The 20,281-nt window shown below is 36.6% G+C and overlaps 1 pseudogene; it reads left to right on the top strand.

Moving 5' to 3' along the window:
• Positions 1-10,110: 10,110 nt before the first annotated feature.
• LOC122275078 lies at positions 10,111-11,146 on the top strand (annotated as a pseudogene).
• The last annotated feature ends 9,135 nt before the right edge of the window (positions 11,147-20,281 follow it).

Genomic DNA, 20,281 nt, shown 5'->3' with positions numbered 1-20,281 from the left:
TCTGGATCCATAATATCTAAAAACCAACTCATGTTTGCTTATAACATTTAGTATTGATTCTTTTTAGTAGGAGATTGCTATTCATGCAAATAAATAGTAAAGTTGGATTAGACTTTAAAAAAAAAATGTTATAGTTGGTTTAGAAAATTTTACAATAACTTCAGAAGATGAAATGTACTTCACAAGATTGCAATTTATGATTGCATAATGTATACTTTGGTTGCGCATTTTATGCTTATCAATTAATATTTTTTTATTAGTCAAAAATCTTTATGACTGTAACAATAGAGGAAAAAAACTATGAGGTGGTATTGTTTTTGTGTCTTAGTAGCAGATTTTTTTTTTCAATTGCGGTCATATACTGCTATATATGCTGATGTTAAAAGCTTGAATTGTACTGCCTTGTTTATTGTGCTGCATTGTATGTGCTGCTTTGTCTGACAACTTAATAATTACAATTCTCCTAGGATGGACAATCCACCAACTGCGCTAGTACGTATACGCTAAGGTACTCAACTACTATCCTCAACTAATCTTGCCCACATACTCTACTATTGATCCTCAACTGAACCATCAAAGTCATAGGAAATATTGTGAAGATAAACGAATGAGTTATCAACAATTTAGTAAGCAGAAAATATATACTAGTATGTAAACATGGGTATTTATAGAGTTTAGAATGCAGAACAAAATATTTACGTTCAAAATATAGAATCTGAACATTTGCTTTCAGAATGTAAAATCAAAACATGTTACAAAATATCAGAGCGAAATTTTCAAAAAAACATTATTATTCCAAAAATCCTTAAGCATATCATAAATTGAAACATCATCTTCATATTATATTGGAGCATCATATCGGGATAGTGACCATATTTAACCCCCATGGTAGGAATATAAACCACCATTATACCCGTAGTTGGGTCGTATATCATGTTTAACCCACATTGTAGGGTTATAAACCACCATTATCTCCATGGAGAGGCTGTATGCCACTATTATACTCATAGCGGGGCCTTGATAGAGACAAAACAAAAATCATTGAAAACAGATCATACTCAGATACAGAATCAGAAATTTATGTCAAGGTTTTTAGATGACATATCATATCAAAACAGAATACTAAGTAACTTGAGATCATTTCACACATTCAACAAAACAAAATCAAAATATCTTCATTTAACCGCAACAAACTTTATAGGTCTTATATTCGCTCTTTTTACATAGTTAAAAAACAGAATACTAAAATAAGCTCATATATGCACCAGTCATGACAAAAAAACTTTATCTTCATACAGATTTTATGAATATGCAAAACATATATTTGAGATTGTTTTCAAGTTTCTTTTCATAGCAAGCATGCATATTTTCAAAATCAACTTCGTTTCATTTTCTTTTTATGCAAAATCTAGTATAGAAACCTCGTTTATCTAAATTTTTTTGTATATTAATTATGCCTTGGGTTTGGCCTCTAATAGTATCACAATCACCTAAGCAGAAAGACATTTGCTAACGTGTCAATAATCCACACTAGTTAACTTCCATTTACCATTAGACTAAACTCCATATTTCTAAGCTATATTTTAGCAAGCACAAATTTATTAACATGTCTCGGTTATTTAAAACTACACAACACCACTTTCAAATAACACTACATCAGTGGTTTTATCCCATCCTCCTCAAATTCATTTTTAAAATTTACACCCGCACACCAATCGAATCATCATATGACCCCAAACAGTCCACCATTTAAACCCCTACAGCCATCAACACAATCCAAGCAATCAACATCTCACCAACAACAAACATATAACCTAAAGCAACCAACGCCAACACCCATCGCTCCACAATTGGCCAATGTAGTTCCCAAATCAACCATCCAATAATAAAATCCCACAATCTACATAATCCATCACTTAAATATGTTTTCCTAAAATTTTCTATCAACTATAATTTATTCATATCGTACACGTAATCGTACAATCGACCTACTACATTGATTTATCATACCTAATGTCGTGAAATGTTCGATGAAGTGAACGAGCATAGCAATGCTATTTAGGGACATCAGAGGTGTCCTTGCCACACCTAGAGCCGAGATTATGCAATACCACCCAAGACAACAAATCTGAATTTTTTAGAGTAAGTGAGAACAATGATAGACAAAACAACGGAGGGACAAAGAACTCAAACCAAAATTTTAAGGGCTTACAAGCACTGAAGTTGTCAATTGCATATAAGGAATTTGGCAACAAACTCATTAATTGTGGTATTTGCACTCTATGTCCAACCATAAAAGTGTGTTACATCGCAGGCAAGGAGTGAACACAACATGTCGGATGTGTTTAGAGATTTAGAGAGAGAGAGGGTGCTTACCTTGGTTGACTAGAAAATCTAGAGAAAGGGTTTGACAGCAACGAGAACACTTGCACAAATAAGGATATAGTATGGCTATTCAATTGGCAAGGGGAAAATTTAAGTAAATAAATAAAATAAAAATGAATAAAATTAGAATCGAATACCAATATTTTTGGCAGATAGATGAACATAGAGGGAGAGAAAAACATGGGCTTACTGGCGAGAGGAGAGCCCACATGTGACGACATGTCCCACTACAATGGCACAAAACAGCTTTGGAAGAGTGATCTATGAAGGAGTTTCTTAGTGAACAAATTGCTATAAGTGTGTGTTCATGAGTAAAAATAGAGAGAGAATGAGAGAAGGGTGTGTGAGAGTGAAAATAGGACTGTTCATCCTGGCCGGATAAACCGGAAACTGGACAACCGGATTTCCAGTTATGGGTTTCGGCCTGGATTTGGTCCGGGCCGAAATCTGCATTTTTAAATCCGTATAAACCCGGGCCGGGTACCCGGATTTAAACCCCAGTTCTGGGTTTTAAACTCGGTACCCGGCTTTTTGAAAAAAACCATCAAAACCCTAATACTCTCACTCTCATTTCTCACACCGTTCTCTCTCTCTCTCTCTCTCTCTCTCTCTCTCTCTCTCTCTCTCTCTCTCTCTCTCTCTCTCTCTCTCTCTCTCTCTCTCTCTCTCTCTCTCTCTCTCTCTCTCTCTCTCACACACCGAAACCCTAGCTTCCTTAGCTATCCGAATCTTCGTCGCTCATGTCATCGTCTTCATCATCACTCTCCATCGCTCCATCTCCTTCTCGGTTTCTTGGGTCTATGGATTTTATGCTTGTGGGTTTGGGTGAGCATGGTATTGTCAGTTTCTCAGTCTCTTCCCTTTAAAAATGAGGTTCGTGTAGATCATGCCGCTAGTGATTTTGTTTGTTGTTTGATACCTGTTATCGTTAGTGATTTTGTTTGTTGTTTGATACCTGTTACCGTTAGTGATTTCTCTTGCTCGAGATGTTCATTTCGTGAAAGTTAGTTCAGATCTGCGTGTATCCTTTTTTTTATGGGTTTTTTAGGGTCAGATCTGTGCTACGGTGCTAGCATCTATCAAGTTCAGATCTGCAGCAGTTTTTTTAGGGTTTTTTTTTTTTCCTTTTTTTACTTTGTTGATTTGGGTCTATTTTGTTTTCATTTCTGTGTTTTATGCCCATGTACAAGAGTGCCTTGTTCTATTTAGAAGTTCTATTATTCATCTGATTTATGTTTAGAAGTTTGTTCAATTTGTTAGGGCACGGGCACAGGCATTGATAGCATTTTGCAAATCATTGAGAGTTTTGCAAGATTGGTCGCATATAAAGAACTGCACTATTATATAAGAAATGTCTTTTTTTTTCCTTACTTGGTAAGAAATGGCTCTGGTTGTCCACTCAATGTTTGCAATCTGGGTAGCCTTTAAAACTTTTTCACAACTGCATTCACTATTTTAGTACTTTGTGAAACTTCATTTTAGTATTTTAGGACTCTGTTTGCCAAAAACTTGAATTTTCATTTTTGTCGAGGTGTCTTGTAATTTGGACTCTCTACATTTATTTGTGTTTTATTTTTTGCAAGAGAGACTGAAAGGAGTAAATTTTGGCTATATTGAAATGAGGGCTCTTCAGAGAAGTTGCATATTCTTTTCTATCCATTTTGTCTCAGTTATTTTTTAAGTTGAACTTTCTAGGATCGGATCTAGAACTCTTTCTAACATCTTATTAAGTTCCTCTGGGAAAAACCTTTCAAAGCATTGGATGCCATATCTCTCTTTAAATACAACTTTGTGCTTCATCGTCTTTTGGTTCTTAGAAGAGATCGAATTCTACCTTTTCTCCTCATCTCTCTCTGTGTCTCTCAATCTCGTATGATGAACTACGAAAGCTGCTTCTGACTTTCATGTTTGAGCGTTTCATATAATTACGAATGTGATATTGTAGCAGGTATATCTTTTACCCTCTATATACAAAAACTTGTATATAGAGGGTTCATTTATTTAGTGTTCTTGATTACATCCTGCTGATTGTTTATGGGCATTTAGTTTATACATAAATAGTTCATTCATTTTTGTTCGTTTTTACATCCTGTTGTTGCACCATATATCTCAATGGCATCATTTTTTATTTTTTTTTGAGGGGGTATGGGGCTTAGTTTTTAGTTGGATTGCAATAATCCAAGTTTTCTGGGATATTGCAGGTACATGGATGACATATGGTTGTTCATTCTGTGCAAGGAAATACTATATACTTAATTTATGTGGTTTTATCAATTACTTTTAGCCAAAATACTATATATGTGGCATGTTTGTTTTGGTTATTGTCATGAATCGGAGGGGAGACCTTTTTAGGATTGGTCTCGTCACCTGAACAAGATTTGATAGTCTGATGAGCCCTGTAAATTTGCTTTATCTAAGTTATAGTTGCCCGACAATGTTGGCTGCTATTTACCTATCATGTGGATTGTGGTTTTTCCTTAATGTTAAACAATTAGTGTTGTGAACATCCATGTTATTGGTTTTTCTACATTTATTAGCATTGATTGAGAAATGATTTCCTTATCACCAACAGATAAATGGGTTGAGATTTTGGATAGAGAAATTTTAGATTTTTACATTCAAAACTCAAGATCATCATCATAATGAAAGGGGCAAAAAAAGGGATAGGACTTTCAGAGATAATGCTCTTAGTGTTCCTTTCCATGGTTTGTGTTTTTCTCTGTTGAAATATATTCTTACTCTTCAGTTTGGGTGGCTGCAGAGAATATACTAAGAATTCAATGTGGCGGTTATCTTCCGTTTGGGTGGTTACAGCAAATATACTTGAAGTTTTATTTGGTGTGATTAAATCACATAGAAGACTATGTTATTGATATGTAACTCATATATTGTAATTTTGTATTTTGTAATGTAAAGTAATATATAGTGGATTACATGAATTTTAGTTTTTTATTTTTATATATTTTATTATTCTGGATAATGTTATGCTTTTTAACATTACCTCTTAGAAAAATTTTCACAAAATATAGGCTATAAAAAAAGTATGATTTTCAAAACTCAAGATCATCATCATAATGAAAGGGGCAAAAAAATGGATAGGACTTTCAGAGATAATGCTCTTAGTGCTCCTTTCCATGGTTTGTGTTTTTCTCTGTTGAAATATATTCTTACTCTTCAGTTTGGGTGGCTGCAGAGAATATACTAAGAATTCAATGTGGTGATTATCTTCCGTTTGGGTGGTTACAGCAAATATACTTGAAGTTTTATTTGGTGTGATTAAATCACATGAAAGACTATGTTATTGATATGTAACTCATATATTGTAATTTTATATTTTGTAATGTAAAGTAATATATAGTGGATTACATGAATTTTAGTTTTTTATTTTTATATATTTTATTATTCTGGATAATGTTATGCTTTTTAACATTACCTCTTAGAAAAATTTTCACAAAATATAGGCTATAAAAAAAGTATGATTTTCAAAACTCAAGATCATCATCATAATGAAAGGGGCAAAAAAAGGGATAGGACTTTCAGAGATAATGCTCTTAGTGTTCCTTTCCATGGTTTGTGTTTTTCTCTGTTGAAATATATTCTTACTCTTCAGTTTGGGTGGCTGCAGAGAATATACTAAGAATTTAATTTGGCGGTTATCTTCCGTTTGGGTGGTTACAGCAAATATACTTGAAGTTTTATTTGGTGTGATTAAATCACATGAAAGACTATGTTATTGATATGTAACTCATATATTGTAATTTTATATTTTGTAATGTAAAGTAATATATAGTGGATTACATGAATTTTAGTTTTTTATTTTTATATATTTTATTATTCTGGATAATGTTATGCTTTTTAACATTACCTCTTAGAAAAATTTTCACAAAATATAGGCTATAAAAAAAGTATGATTTTCAACATATTTTTAAAAATTTCTATAATAAATATAAGCTTTTACATAAAGAGAATTATGTTTTTCAACATTGATTTTTCTTAAAAAATCTTTAATATAATTTAGGTTTTTATTTAAAAAAATTATGCTTTTAAAGCAGAAATACAAGAAAAAAAAAACCGGGTTCAATCTAGAACCCGGAATCCAGGTTTTACAAAACCCAGATTCATCCGGGTTCCGGCCCAGATCTGACTCGGGATAACCCGGTCCGGGTTCCGGCCCTGATTTCAAATCCGGGTTCCGGTTTGGGTATACCCGAGTTTCCGGGTCGGAACCCAGATGAACAGCCCTAAGTGAAAACAAATAGTGGGTGAGAGAAATGGAGACAGGCTTACCGGCATCGATGTGAGATGGCCAATGATTGCTTACGTCTACCATGAGGACACTTGACGTTGACACTGATCCTCAAGGACTCATAACCGTTACACTCTGAAATGAGAGAGAGTTATCATCGTCCACGAACCATGCCGGTGAGGAGGCTTGACAGTGATCTAGTTCTGGGAAGGCCACGAAGACACAACACTTAAATCTCATGAAAATCTTAAGAATGCAAGGTGTGAAAGTGGTATGTTGAAGGAGATTTGGATGTGAGGAGAAGAGGAAACCTTTGAGATGCGAGGCAAAGAAAGAAAACTGATGGGGGAAGGTGAAAGAATCAGGGGATAGAAGATCGGGGGAGGAGAAAACTGAAAAGGAAAGAGGGAAAACTCACCTAAATGATGTCGTTTAGTCCTTCAGGGGCTGAGTTTTCATCTAGGCCTAGGCTTTACATTCTTCCCCCTTATAAAATTCCTGTGCTTGAAATTTGTTACAAGCTATCAAAACTCTCATCAAACAGGCGTGGGTACTTAACTCGCATCTCCTCCTCAAATTACTAAGAAGCTTCATTTGTAGCATGATTATTCCACACCATTTTAACCAAAGGGATCGTTTGAGTTCGTAGTGCTTGTTCTTTCATCTCTATAATCTGCACCGGCTTTTCCATATAAGTCAAATTTTCTTGAAGTTGAAGTGGCTTGTAGTCAATAACATGGGTGGGGTCGATTATATACTTCCTCAACATAGATATGTGAAATACATTGTGTGCCCTTGAGAGTATTGGTGGTAAGGCTACCCTGTAAGCACTGGGCTAACCCGATCAAGAATCTCAAAGGGCCCAACATATCTACGACTCAACTTGCCATTCATTCCAAATCTCATGACCCATTTCATTGATGCAATCCGCAAGAATACCTTGTCCCCAACCTCAAACTCTAATTTGCAACAATGATTATCTGCATAGTTATTCTGTCAACTCTACGCTGCTCTCATTCTGGCTTAAATGGTCTCCATCTTCTCTAGTATTTTCTGAATAATTTATGGATCCAAAATTTTTCTTTTACCCACTTCGTCCCAATACAAGGGAGATCTACACCTCCTAACATATAGTGCTTCATATGGTGTCATCCCAATACTAGCCTGTTAGATGTTATTATAAGCAAACTCAATCAAAGGCAAGTGTCACATCCACGTCCCCCTAAAATCCACTACACACGCCCTCAACATGTCTTCTAAAATTTGAATGGTCCTTTTTGACTATCCATCCGTCTGCGGCTGAAAAACAGTGCTGAAATTTAACCTAGTGTCGATGGCCTCTTGTAGGCTTCACCAAAATTTTGAAGTGAAATGGGGATTCCTATCCGACACAATGGACACCCCCATGCAATCTCACTATCTCCTGTACATACAACTCAGCTAGTTTCTCCAGCTTATAAGAAATTTTAATAGGCATAAAGTGGGCGGTCTTCATCAAGCAGTCTACTATCACTCATATTGCATAATGCCTAGTTAGTGTCCGTGGTAGGCCTGTAACAAAATCCATAGAAATACACTCCCACTTCCATTCTGGAATCTGGAGTGGTTGCAACAACCCTTTTGGTCTCTAATGTTCCACTTTCACCTGTTGGCAAGTTAGGCACTATTCTACAAACTTGGCAATTTTCCTTTTTATACCATTCCACCAAAAAGACTCTCTCAAGTCCCTATACATTTTGGTACTCCCTGGGTGAATTGTGAAAAGAGAATGGTGTGCTTCCTCAAAGATCATCCTTTTTTATTTCATCATTATCTGGCACACACAATCTACTTTCAAATCTCAATACTCCATCCTTAGAAACACTGAACTCATATTTATTCATGTTCTCCACTTCTTCCACCAATCTCATTAACTCTGAATCCTCTTTCTGGGCGGCCTTAATTATGTCTATCAAGGCTGGTTGAATCATTAAACTAGCCACGAAATTATGATGATCACTAGTGACAACCTCAATACTTGTTCTTTCTAAATTCATTATTAACTGGTGTTGAGTGGTGAGAGCTGCAATTATTGGTCCCATTAACTTGCTGCTCAGTGCATCTGCTACGACATTAGTTTTGGCTGGATGGTAGTTAATAGTGCAATCAAAATTCTTAATTAGTTCAAATCATCTCCTCTGTCTCATATTTAATTCTTTTTGAGTGAAGAAATACTTTAAACTCTTGTGATCCGTGTAGATTTCGCACTTTTCCCTATACAAATAGTGCCTCCAAATCTTAAGTGCAAAGATAACAGCCGCTAATTCCAGATCATGTGTGGGGTAATTTTGCTCATATGCCTTCAATTGCCATAAAGCGTACACTATAACCTTCGCGTGTTACATCAATACACACCCCAAACCCAATCTTGAAACATCACTATAAAACACAAATCCTAGTCTCTCATTGGGAGCTATCAAAACTAGAGCTGGACTAGTGAATAATTGATCTTCACCAAATGGTTCTGGAATAATTTATATTTTTCTCCAAATTAGCTATGAGTTTATGCCTCGTTAGTTAGTAATGACCATCATGAATAAGACAACTTTAAATTACCTTAATATGATATAGCAGGTATACTAATTTTGACACAAACATTCTATCAACTAAAGACTAATTTATGAGTAACGCTAAATATAATCATGGATTGTAATTTGTGTAAGCGTTATACACTACTTTTAAAAAAGAGTGGGATCCGCTATTAAAAAATTAATTTTTTCCATATGAATCTTATATTTCCTCACTTTTTTCAAAAAAGAATGTACAATATTTGTACATTCTACTATTGCAAATATCATTTCTCATAATAGATTAAGTTTTTCATCTCTTAGCCAACTTAACAATATCTTTGGATTTAAAAGTCAATGATAATCAGACAGTCTAGAAATAGTGGAGATTGAAGAACAAACTATACAGGTTGGAAATTTTTTCTAATCGATTAAGATATTTTATTCTTAAGTTGGCCGGGGCGTAGAACATACCATTCATATCATTTAAATAGTAAAATTTAATTTGTAAAATTTAAAATTTAAAATTTATCTTCCAAATCAAATTATATCATGTAAATACTTAATTAGCTAGGTATATGCACCAGCTTTGCTAATTATAAATATTAAAAAAAAATTACAAGAAAACCTTTCAACAAATGCTGAGAAGATTAAAATCCAGAATTCAAATCATGTTTTATGAAATTTACGATAATATTAATACACAGTAAGATGACGTGGCCCAACAAAAACAACATTATTCGCTATGGAAATTATATAGGTATTAAATAGATTAACCATGGTTCTTGGCCCAATCTCGTCCCAAGTGGGATGTTAAGATAATATGTACACTAACCAATAACTGGAATGCAACATGCATGTTAATCCAGTGTATTATATTTTATATATATATTCTTCTCCAATCGTCTGCGTCGCTAACGAATATTCCAGGACATGTTTGCTGCCGGAACTGATACTTCATCAACCACGGTTGTTTGGGCTATCTTAGAAATGATGAGGAACCCTACAGTTCTGGAGAAGGCACAAGCTGAGATAAGGCGAGCCTTCAGAGGAAAGAAAAAGATCCATGAGAAAGACGTTGGGAATCTAAGTTACTTAAAGTGGTTCGGTTTGGCTGTTTAGATTTTTCATCTCAAACATAAAATTTTCATCTTATCATTATAACTTTCTCAAATTCCTATATAAAATATAATAAATAATTTAAATTTTTTTTAATTTTTTCAAATCTCAATACAATAATAATATTAAAATATAATATTTTAATATTTAATTTTAAAATTCAAAATTAGGTTACACCAACTCTTCCCTGTTAATCTCAAGAGAATGCACAGAGCCATACGAAATTGATGGATATGAGATTCCCGTCAAGACTAAAGTCATCATAAATGCATGGGCAATTGCAAGAGATCCTGCATATTGGAATCTTGCTGAGAGTTTCATGCCAGAGAGGTTTGCTGGTGGTTCAACTGACTTCAGAGGGACTAGCTTTGAATTTATCCCTTTTGGCGCAGGGAGGAGGATGTGCCCGGGGATATCATTTGGTCTTGCCAATGTTGAACTTCCTCTAGCTCAATTACTGTATCATTTCGATTGGGAACTCCCAGGCAGGACGAAACCAGAGGATCTGGACATAAGTGAAACCGTTGGTATTGTTGCCGCGAGGAAAAAGCCCTTGTATTTGATTGCAACTGCATTGTAACTAGCCCTTGTATTTGATTGCAACTGCATTGTAACTAGCCCTAGATGTACGATGGAGGAACGGCTGTGGGAGTAGAAGGGGAAACTCGTGTAGTAGGGAAAGTACGTCGAAGTGCTAAGTCAAAGGCTTCTGAAGCTTACGGTGCAAGTACAACACGTGGGTTGAGGAGCTGGGCTGGGCTCTTGTGTTGGGCCTGTTATGTTATAGTTTAATTAAGTAGATATAGTTCATGGCCTAGAGTGTATTCCGTGGGCCTTAGTCTAATCAGATATGTACTTATTTCGGAATGGCCTCTTGGCCCTTATCTTGGTTCGGTCATGGCCTTTATGTTATTTCCTTTCAATAACCGAAGGGTACCTGGATATATATGTACCTGAGGAATCATCTTGTATTTTTCATTATGGAATGTTCAGGAAGTTATTATTTTCTCTCATTTTCTCTCTCACATTTTCTGGAGGAGCTCCCCTCGAGGAGAGCAAGTTATTTTTGTTTACTGTTCACAAGGGATCTGTTACAAGCGGTATCAGAGACACCGATCTTTATGATTTCCAGATTTATAACAATGGAGAAGGTACTAGACTTAGCTACAAGATTGGCTCAATAGTCAATACCCTGAAAAAATCTACAGACACGCAACATCATGATTTGCAAGTTCAATACACCAACCTAGAGACTTAAATGTTTGCTTTAAAAAGGCAAAGTGATTACACCATGGTACAACAGCTTTCTCTCATCACGATGGAACAGCAAAAGAGAAATCAGAATGCTGGAGGTGGGGCGTCAATGTCAGGTGGGCAGTTTGCAAAAGATGAGGCTAGCTATAACTTGGTGGAGACGTGCAAACCAGGACTGTCATGCTAAATTTTCCATCTTTCCATGGAGATGACCCAACGGGCTGGATCTACAAGGTACAACAATTTTTTACATTTCACAATACCGATCTACAAGGTACAACAATTTTTTACATTTCACATTACCCTGCCAACAACTTAGATAAAAGTTAGCATCATTTCATATAGAAGGAAAAGCATCAACATGGTTCCAAGACCTTGAAGGTTCGGGGCAAATAACAGACTAGGATACTTTCATTTAGGCCCTTTTAGTCAGATTTGGACCGAGTGCCTATGATGAACTTACGGAGTCTATCACTCGATTAAGGCAGGAAGGAACATTTGATGAATACAAAGACAAGTTTGAAGTATTATACAACAGACTAAGAGGCCTTTCTGAACACTATAAATTAAGTTATGCTTTCTTAGTGGGTTGTGTCCTTGCCACACTTAGAACCAAGATTATGCAATACCACCCAAGACAACAAATCTGAATTTTTTAGAATCAGTGAAAATAATGATAGAATAAACAACAAAAGGACAATGAACGCAAACCAAAATTTTAAGGGCTCACCGACATTGAAGTTGCCAATCGCATATAGGGAATTTGACAACAAACTCACTAATTGTAGTATTTGCACTCTGTGTCCAGCCATAAAATTATGTTACATCTCAAGTAGGGAGTGAACACAATGTGTTGGATGTGTTTAGAGATTTAGAGAGAGAGAGAGAGAGAGAGAGAGAGTAGGCCTAGGCTCTGACTCTGACGGAGTTGGAATTGGAAATTCTGACCTCCGACTCCAACCGGAGTCGGAATCGAAATTTCACTCCGACTGTGACTCCAAGTCAGAATTGGAATCCGACTCCGATCGGAGTTCGGAGTTTGGAACTCAGCTACTTTAAAAAAATAAAAAAAAAAAAAAAGTATATATATGCACGTACACATATGTGTAGTTAATGGCAACCATATGGCTCTAAACTATGGGGTTAATCCACTAGCCCGGCCCAATGTACAGATTTTGCAATCTTGCAATCAACGTAACTCTCATTTGAGATCGATTCGTATTAATGTTTATCCTACAATCCAGATTGGTATTTATAAAATTAATTAATAGATTTGCAGGCAATTAGTTCAAGTATTAATTAATAGCTTAGTGTATATTAGTTTGCAATGTTATAAATTATATCCCATCTCCTAACCTATTGAATATTGATTTGTTGGTTTGATATTTTTTTTTTCTTTTGAGGAAGTTTATATATACACATACACAAGCTCTAACCAAACTGCACGAAAGGAAAGTTTGATTGTTGGACTTATTTTACTTTTTAATGTTATTTGATGATGGTGCAATTACACATATATTATTATAACTATTAATCATGGATCAGATGATATTAAATCATCACTTTCTAGTTTCTATCTAATCCGGTGTATGTTATTAGTTATCTATTTAATTTTCCGTGGGCTCAGCCAAAAATAGAAAGGCATATGTTTATTTAGTACTGGCGTTCAACACTTGATCATGAGAACCATTTCTATTTTCCAAAACTTAAACTATTACCTTGCCAGTAACGTAATAGTGGAGATCTATCAGAATTTTTGATGTTTTAGTTTGTAATTTGAGATAATTGCACTCTTTCGAGGTTCTTGTGAATTTTTTCAGGCTTTGAGGCACTTATTCAAACACTTTGCACTCATCTTCCATTTACACCTCAACAACATAAAAACACATACTGTAAATAATTCCTAAATACATCCAGCAATTTCCAAAAATCTAACAACAACTGTTTTCATTTCCAAATTTAAAATGAAAACAATAAGCTTATGGCTTACCAATTAAAATGGTGATGCAGGTGACTCAGCGAGGTGGCACTGTGTTGACAGCTGGGCTTTCAAAATTGCAAATGTTGATCCCAAGCGGTAGAGTTACGACGGCAGCACTTTCAAGAAATGAAATGGCGATGATAAATGGTGTTGAAGATTAAAAATGAGATAGTGAGATTGAGAGACTGAGAGAAGAAATGGGGATGAATACGAGTGCGAAATGCGAATGGAAGAAGAGACAAAGAAGAAGCAACCTCAGCTGTATTCTATACCCAGCCATATGACGTCGGTCTTACCTTAAAGGAACGCTGTCTTTTAACTTAAGAATCTAAATAACACAGAAGCAAAACGACATCGTTTTGCTTCTGTGTTATTATTAAAAAATATCGGAGTCGAAGTTCGGAGTTGCTCCAGACTCCGGCCTCCGACTCCAACTCCGACACCATTTTCGGAGTGGCTCCGATTCTGACTCCAAATTTTAAAAGCTCTGACGGACTCGGAGTGGAATTCGGATAGAGTTAGAAATCTCGAAAATTTGCATAGCTTTGAGAGAGAGAGAGAGAGAGAGAGAGAGAGAGAGAGAGAGAGAGAGAGAGGGCGCTTACCTTGGTCCACTAGAAAATATGAAGAAAGGGTTTGACGGCAACAAGAACACTTGTACAAATGAGGATATAGTATGGCTATTCAATTGGAAAGGGGAAAAATTAAGTAAATTAGAATTGAACACCAATATTTCTGGTGGATATATAAACACAGAGTGAGAGAAAAGCGTGGGCTTACCGACGAGAGGAAGCCCACCTGTGACGACACGACCCACTATGATGGCACAACACAATTTTAGAAGAGTGATCTAAGAGGGAGTTTCTTAGTGAACAAATCGCCATGAGTGTGTATGCGTGAGTAAAAATAGAGAGTGAATGAGAGAAGGGTGTGTGTGAGTGAAAACAAATAGTGGGTGAGAGAAATGGAAACAGGCTTACCAACATCGATGTGAGGTGGCCGGCAATTGCTTATGTCTACCATGAGGACAGTTTAAGGCAATACTGATCCTCAAGGACCCACAACCGTAACACTCTAAAAACATGAAATTTTGTGTGTGTGTGTGTGTGAGAGAGAGAGAGAGAGAGAGAGAGAGAGAGAGAGAGAGAGAGAAAGAGTTACTGTCCTCCACAAACTATGCCAGTGAGGAGGCTTGATGGCGATCTAGTTTTGAGAAGGCCATGAAGACACAACACTCAAATCTCACGAAAATCTTTAGAATTCAAAGTGTGAGTGTTACGGCTGGGAAGGAACCCTAGTCTTTAGGGTCTTGCCTTAAGCACATGGGCTAGGTTAAAGGAGAAGGCCCGTTAAGTTATCTATTTTATTTGTGCAATTATTTCATTTGAGTCTGTTATGTTTACTGGGTCACTCTGGCTCAGTGCATCAGTTGATGTCCATTCCTTTTTATGGTCAGTTATTTAGTCATGGGTTAGTACGTAGTTGAGTCCGTTGCGTCCGTGGGTCATCACTTGACCAAGTCTACCTGTAATTGCTTTAAGTACTTTTCAGTTCTTCAGTAATAATTTATCATCCAGTTTCACAATTATTTGTGTCACAAATTGGAGGTCCAGTGCCCTCGAAGTGCATATAGAAATTACAAAGTAAATCCCAGATATTCTAACAATGGTATCACAGCCGCATCCTACGACATGGCTGAGGGCACACGCCATGCTCAGTTGGCGGAAGCAATGTCCATGCTGAAGGGAGAAACCGTGCACCTATGTGAAGAACAAGACCAACAAAAACATATGCTGGAAGCAATGTTACAACAATTGAATAATTTGGCAGCTTCATATGAACAGTTAGCAGGTAACCCACCAAAAGGAAATCAGGTCAGTAATAATCCTTTATTTGAAGGGAATGAGGGTATTCAGGCTAGAACCTTAAGGTTGGATTTTCCTAAATTCAATGGGGCTGAGCCCATGAAATGGATCTTAAAAGCACAACAATTCTTTGCTTATTTTAATACTCCTGAGGATCAAAAACTATAGATAGCCTTTTTCCATATGGAAGGAAAGCTCTTTCTTGGTATTACTGGTTAATGGATTCAGGACCTATTGGTGGGTGGGAAGAATTTGTTTCTGCACTTAAAGTATGTTTTGGACCCTCAACCTATGAGGATCCAATAGGGTTGTTCACTAAGTTGAAACAAACTGCTAATGTTGAAGAATATCAAACAGAATTTGAATACTTATCTAATAAAATCAGTGGATTATCGGAGGATTTCCGTATCAGCACTTTTATAAGTGGGTTAAGGGATGAATTGAGGATAATGGTGACCATGCTTAAGCCTAACACAATTTCAACTGCTTTTGGATTAGCTAAATTGCAAGAGGAAGAGGTGGCTAGAAGAAAAGGAGGAACCACCAGATACCAAAATCCAACCCAAACCACTTTTCCCTACATGCCAAAATTACCCGCACCAGCACCATTAATGAGATTACCACCACCAACACCTAGACCTGAAAATAGAAATAACCCCACTACCTACAAGCCAAACCGAAAACCCACATTTCCTATAAAAAGAATCTCTCCTACCCAAATGCAAGAAAGAAGAGAGAATGAGCTTTGTTACTATTGTGATGAAAAAATTAATTTTAATCACAAGTGTAGTAGGCCTAGGATTTTTCTGTTGGAGGGATTAGAGGAGGAAACTGAAACCAGTGAAGGGAAATTGGCCCTTATTCAATTAGATGAATCTACTAATGGTGAAAAGGAGTTGGGTGAATTGCTAGGCATTTCACTGCATGCCATGGCAGGTACACTATCACCTAAAACCATGAGGGTTGAGGGTTTTATTAATCATCAAAAGGTTTTAATTCTTATTGACATAGGAAGCACACATAGTTTTATGGATCCATATGTAGCAAGGAGATCAAAGCTGCCAGTGGGAGAGAGCCAGTTGACAGTCAAAGTGGCTAATGGAGATAGACTTCCTTGCCAAGGTTATTGTAGGGCAGTTCCTATCCAACTATAGAATTTAAGGGTTAAAACTAATCTTTATTTATTGACTTTGGGAGGTTGTGATGTAGTGTTAGGGGTTGATTGGCTAAGAGGTCTTGGGTCCATCTTATGGAATTATATTGATTTAACCATGCAATTTAATTTCAAGGGAAGTGAATGTAAATTGTAGGGGTTGCATCCACCCCAAGAATATTTGGAGGAAGAGGAACATATTCCTAAATTGAAAAAAGGGGTTGTTAAAGGAGTTTGGCTGCATTTAATTGGAGGGGAAGTGAGGACAATAGAAGAATCCATTGTATCAGCTGTGTCAAAAATAGTGAAGAATTTTGAAGCAGTATTTTCAGAACCCCATGGTTTACCTCCACCTAGGAGTCAAGACCATAAAATTGTTTTGCAGAAGGACTCAAAACCAACATGTGTTTGGCCTTACAGGTAATCATATTACCAAAAAGCAGAAATTGAAAGGCTGGTGACGGAGATGTTAAGAAGTGGAATTATACAATGGAGTCAAAATCCCTATTCATCCCCGGTGTTGCTGGTTAGGAAGGCGGATAGGAGTTGGCGAATGTGTGTGGACTACCGTGCCCTCAACAAAGATACGGTAAAAGATAAGTACCCTATCCCTAACATTGATGAGCTATTGGATGAACTTTATGGGGCTGAAAGTTTTTCTAAATTGGATTTGCGTTCTGGTTACCATCAAATCAGAATGCAAGAAGGGGACTGATTGAGCTGAATTATTGCATTTTTAATATTTTTGGAACCAATATATATTAATTCTTTCATTACTTTATCATTGGTTATATATGGAAAAATGAATAAATTAAAATTGTGATTTTAATTGATTAAAAGCATGAATTTCTGCTCTAATTTTATCAACTGTTGATTAATATGGATTATGGTACATATCGCTCGAGCGGCGGCTTCTGGCTGCTCGAGCGAAGTCAGGCAGATTCAAACGCTCGATGTTCGCTCGACAGGCCGCTCGAGTGAATTCAGGTAGAGTCGAACGCTCGATGTTCTCTCGACAGGCCGCTCGAGCGAATTCAGGCAGAGTTGAACGCTCGATATTCGCTCGACACTCCGCTTGAGAGAATATCATATTTTTACAGATCAGGGTTTATTCCGCCGTCAGAGTATATATATATATATATTTTTTTTTTTTTACATCTTAGGGCGGACCTTTGGCCTGGAAAACTCTGTTTTGATTATAGAAACACTTAGAATTTATTTTTCCTTTGATTTTTGTTTAGATTCGGAGAGGATGATTCATACAATCGATCATTCACGCAGCTACACAATTTCCACTGGATCATTCACTCACACTGCAGCAGATTAAAGAACTCCTTGAGGGATCTAATTGCCACTGCAGCTCAGCCTCCTCCACCGCTTCGAATTTTCATCTCCATTCAATTGGCTTGATCTTTTCAATTCCTTACTTACTATTTCATTTCAGTTTTAAGTTTCTGAATTATTTTGGAGAATTTTGATTTAGATGTTTGAGTAATTTATTTGTTATTCATTTAATTCATGTTATTTATTTTTATCGTTTCGTTAAGCTTTCATTTTAATAGTGATTACAATTATGGTGGTTTAATTTGAGAATTTGTGATTTAAATACAATGATGAACCCTAGAATAATGATTTTGGGGCTTTTCAATTTTCAGTGCATGTTTTGTCAATTACTTTTTAATTTAGTTTAATTCTTAATTTAGTTTTATTAATTTCTGAGTTTAATCTATTAGTCCTTTACATTCCAATCCGACAATCAAAATCTAAAAACATGAATCTAGTCCATGACTAGTATCCTTTTCCATTCATTGCACATACTATCATTTTATTTTCTCTTTGTGAAGTTTTTTACCTTTGTCAACGAGTTTGATTTTTAAGTAACTTTCCCTGAGGAGACGATCTAGGAATTTATTCCTAATTATTACACGACATCCTCCTGCACTTGGGATAGCTTTAGTGCTACTCATTTTTTAGTGAGTCAAGTTTTTGGCGCCGTTGCCGGGGAAAGTATTTTAGCTTAAATTTAAACTCGTTATTTTTGTTATGCTCTTTAAACTGATGTTTCATGTCATGGGTGAGGGACAGCTCAAATAGGTTGCTTAGAGTCACATCGAGTGTTGAGAGTAGTATATACAGTTTGGAGATAGTTAGCTCTTCTATCTTTTCTATTAGTGAGTTAGGTGAGGAAATTGAAATTGAACCAGAAAACATAGCTGCACCTGCACCACGCACTCTTAAGGATTATTTACAACCCACTCGCACCACTACACCTTCATGCATTGTTTTACCTGAAAATGTATCTAATTTCTCTATTAAGTATGGCATGATGTCAGTGAAACCTCAGTTCCACGGGATGGATTCTGAGAGTCCTTACCAGCACTTGACAGATTTTGAGTTGGCTTGCACTACTTTTATCACTAGGGCTGTTACTGATGAATTTATTAGACTTCGTTTGTTTCCTTTCTCTTTAAAGGATAAATCGAAGATTTGGTTTAATTCTTTGAGGCCTAATTCTATTTCTAGTTGGTCTGATATGCAGCGTGAATTCTTACAAAAAAATTTTCCTTTTCAGAGAACTCAGTTTTTGCAAGAGCAAATCAGCCAGTTCAATCAGAGACCTGACAAGACCTCTCAGGCCAGTTGGGAAAAATTTAAAGATTTGGTCAACATTTGTCCACATCATGGTTTTGAATCTTGGAAGTTGGTGAGCTATTTTTACACTGGTCTCACTCCAGAATGTAAGCAGTTTGTTCAGACAATGTGCAATGGGGAGTTCTTCAGCAAGGAACCTAATGAAGCACTATCATTTTTTGACTACCTTGCTGAGAGCGCACAACAGTGGAACACTCGTACTGATCGAGTTCCATTAGCAGCACAGCCACTAAGGGCTATTTCTGGAGGGGGCAGATATGAGCTTAAGGAAGACACTGATGTTCAAGCCCGAATAGCTGCATTGACTAGAAGACTGGAGGTCATGGAAATGGAAAAAGTGAAGGCCGTGAAAGTAGTAGAGGCATGTTCTATATGTGCTGATTCAAACCATAAGACCCAAGACTGCTCGATTATGCCAGTATTTCAATAAGGTGGGTCTGAGCAGATGTAATCAGCTAACTGGGTTAATAGAGTACAAAATCAGCCTTTCTCCAACACATATAATCCGGGGTGGAGGAATCACCCAAATTTCTCATGGAGAAATGATCAGCCTGGTCAGTCCCCACCACCTCAGCAGCAGCCATTTAATCAGGGTGCTCCTCAGCACTAGTATCCACCATATCAGAATCCTCAAAGCTATCCTTATGTAGCTCCTCCTGGATTTCAGCCTCATGCAGCTACACAGAGTTCTCAGCCTTCATCATCTGCAAAGAAGACTCTAGATGATAGTATGACTCAGATGACCAATACACTTCAGCAATTCATGCAGATTCAGGCCACCACAAATAATCAGAACACTCAGGCTATAAATGAGTTGCGAGGCACTATTAATAAAATGAGTACAACCTTAAGCACCCTAGAGAAAGGGAAATTTTCAGCACAGCCTCAGACTAATCCTCAAGTATACAAGTAGCAATAACAGCAAGTGCATAATGTCTCAGGGGATGTTATTGAAACAACGAAGGCAATTCTTACTTTGAGAAGTGGGAAGGAAGTTCCCCAACCAAAAATGCCTATAGACACACAGGTAGTTGGTCCTACACTTGAAGATGTAATAGAGACTGATGAAGTTGAGAAAGA

This window comes from Carya illinoinensis, chromosome 9 (assembly GCF_018687715.1).
Source record: "Carya illinoinensis cultivar Pawnee chromosome 9, C.illinoinensisPawnee_v1, whole genome shotgun sequence".
In the NCBI taxonomy this organism is placed as follows: Eukaryota; Viridiplantae; Streptophyta; class Magnoliopsida; order Fagales; family Juglandaceae; genus Carya; species Carya illinoinensis.
The sequence above is the reverse complement of the archived record's forward strand: the minus strand, read 5'-3'. Positions and strand labels throughout refer to the sequence as shown.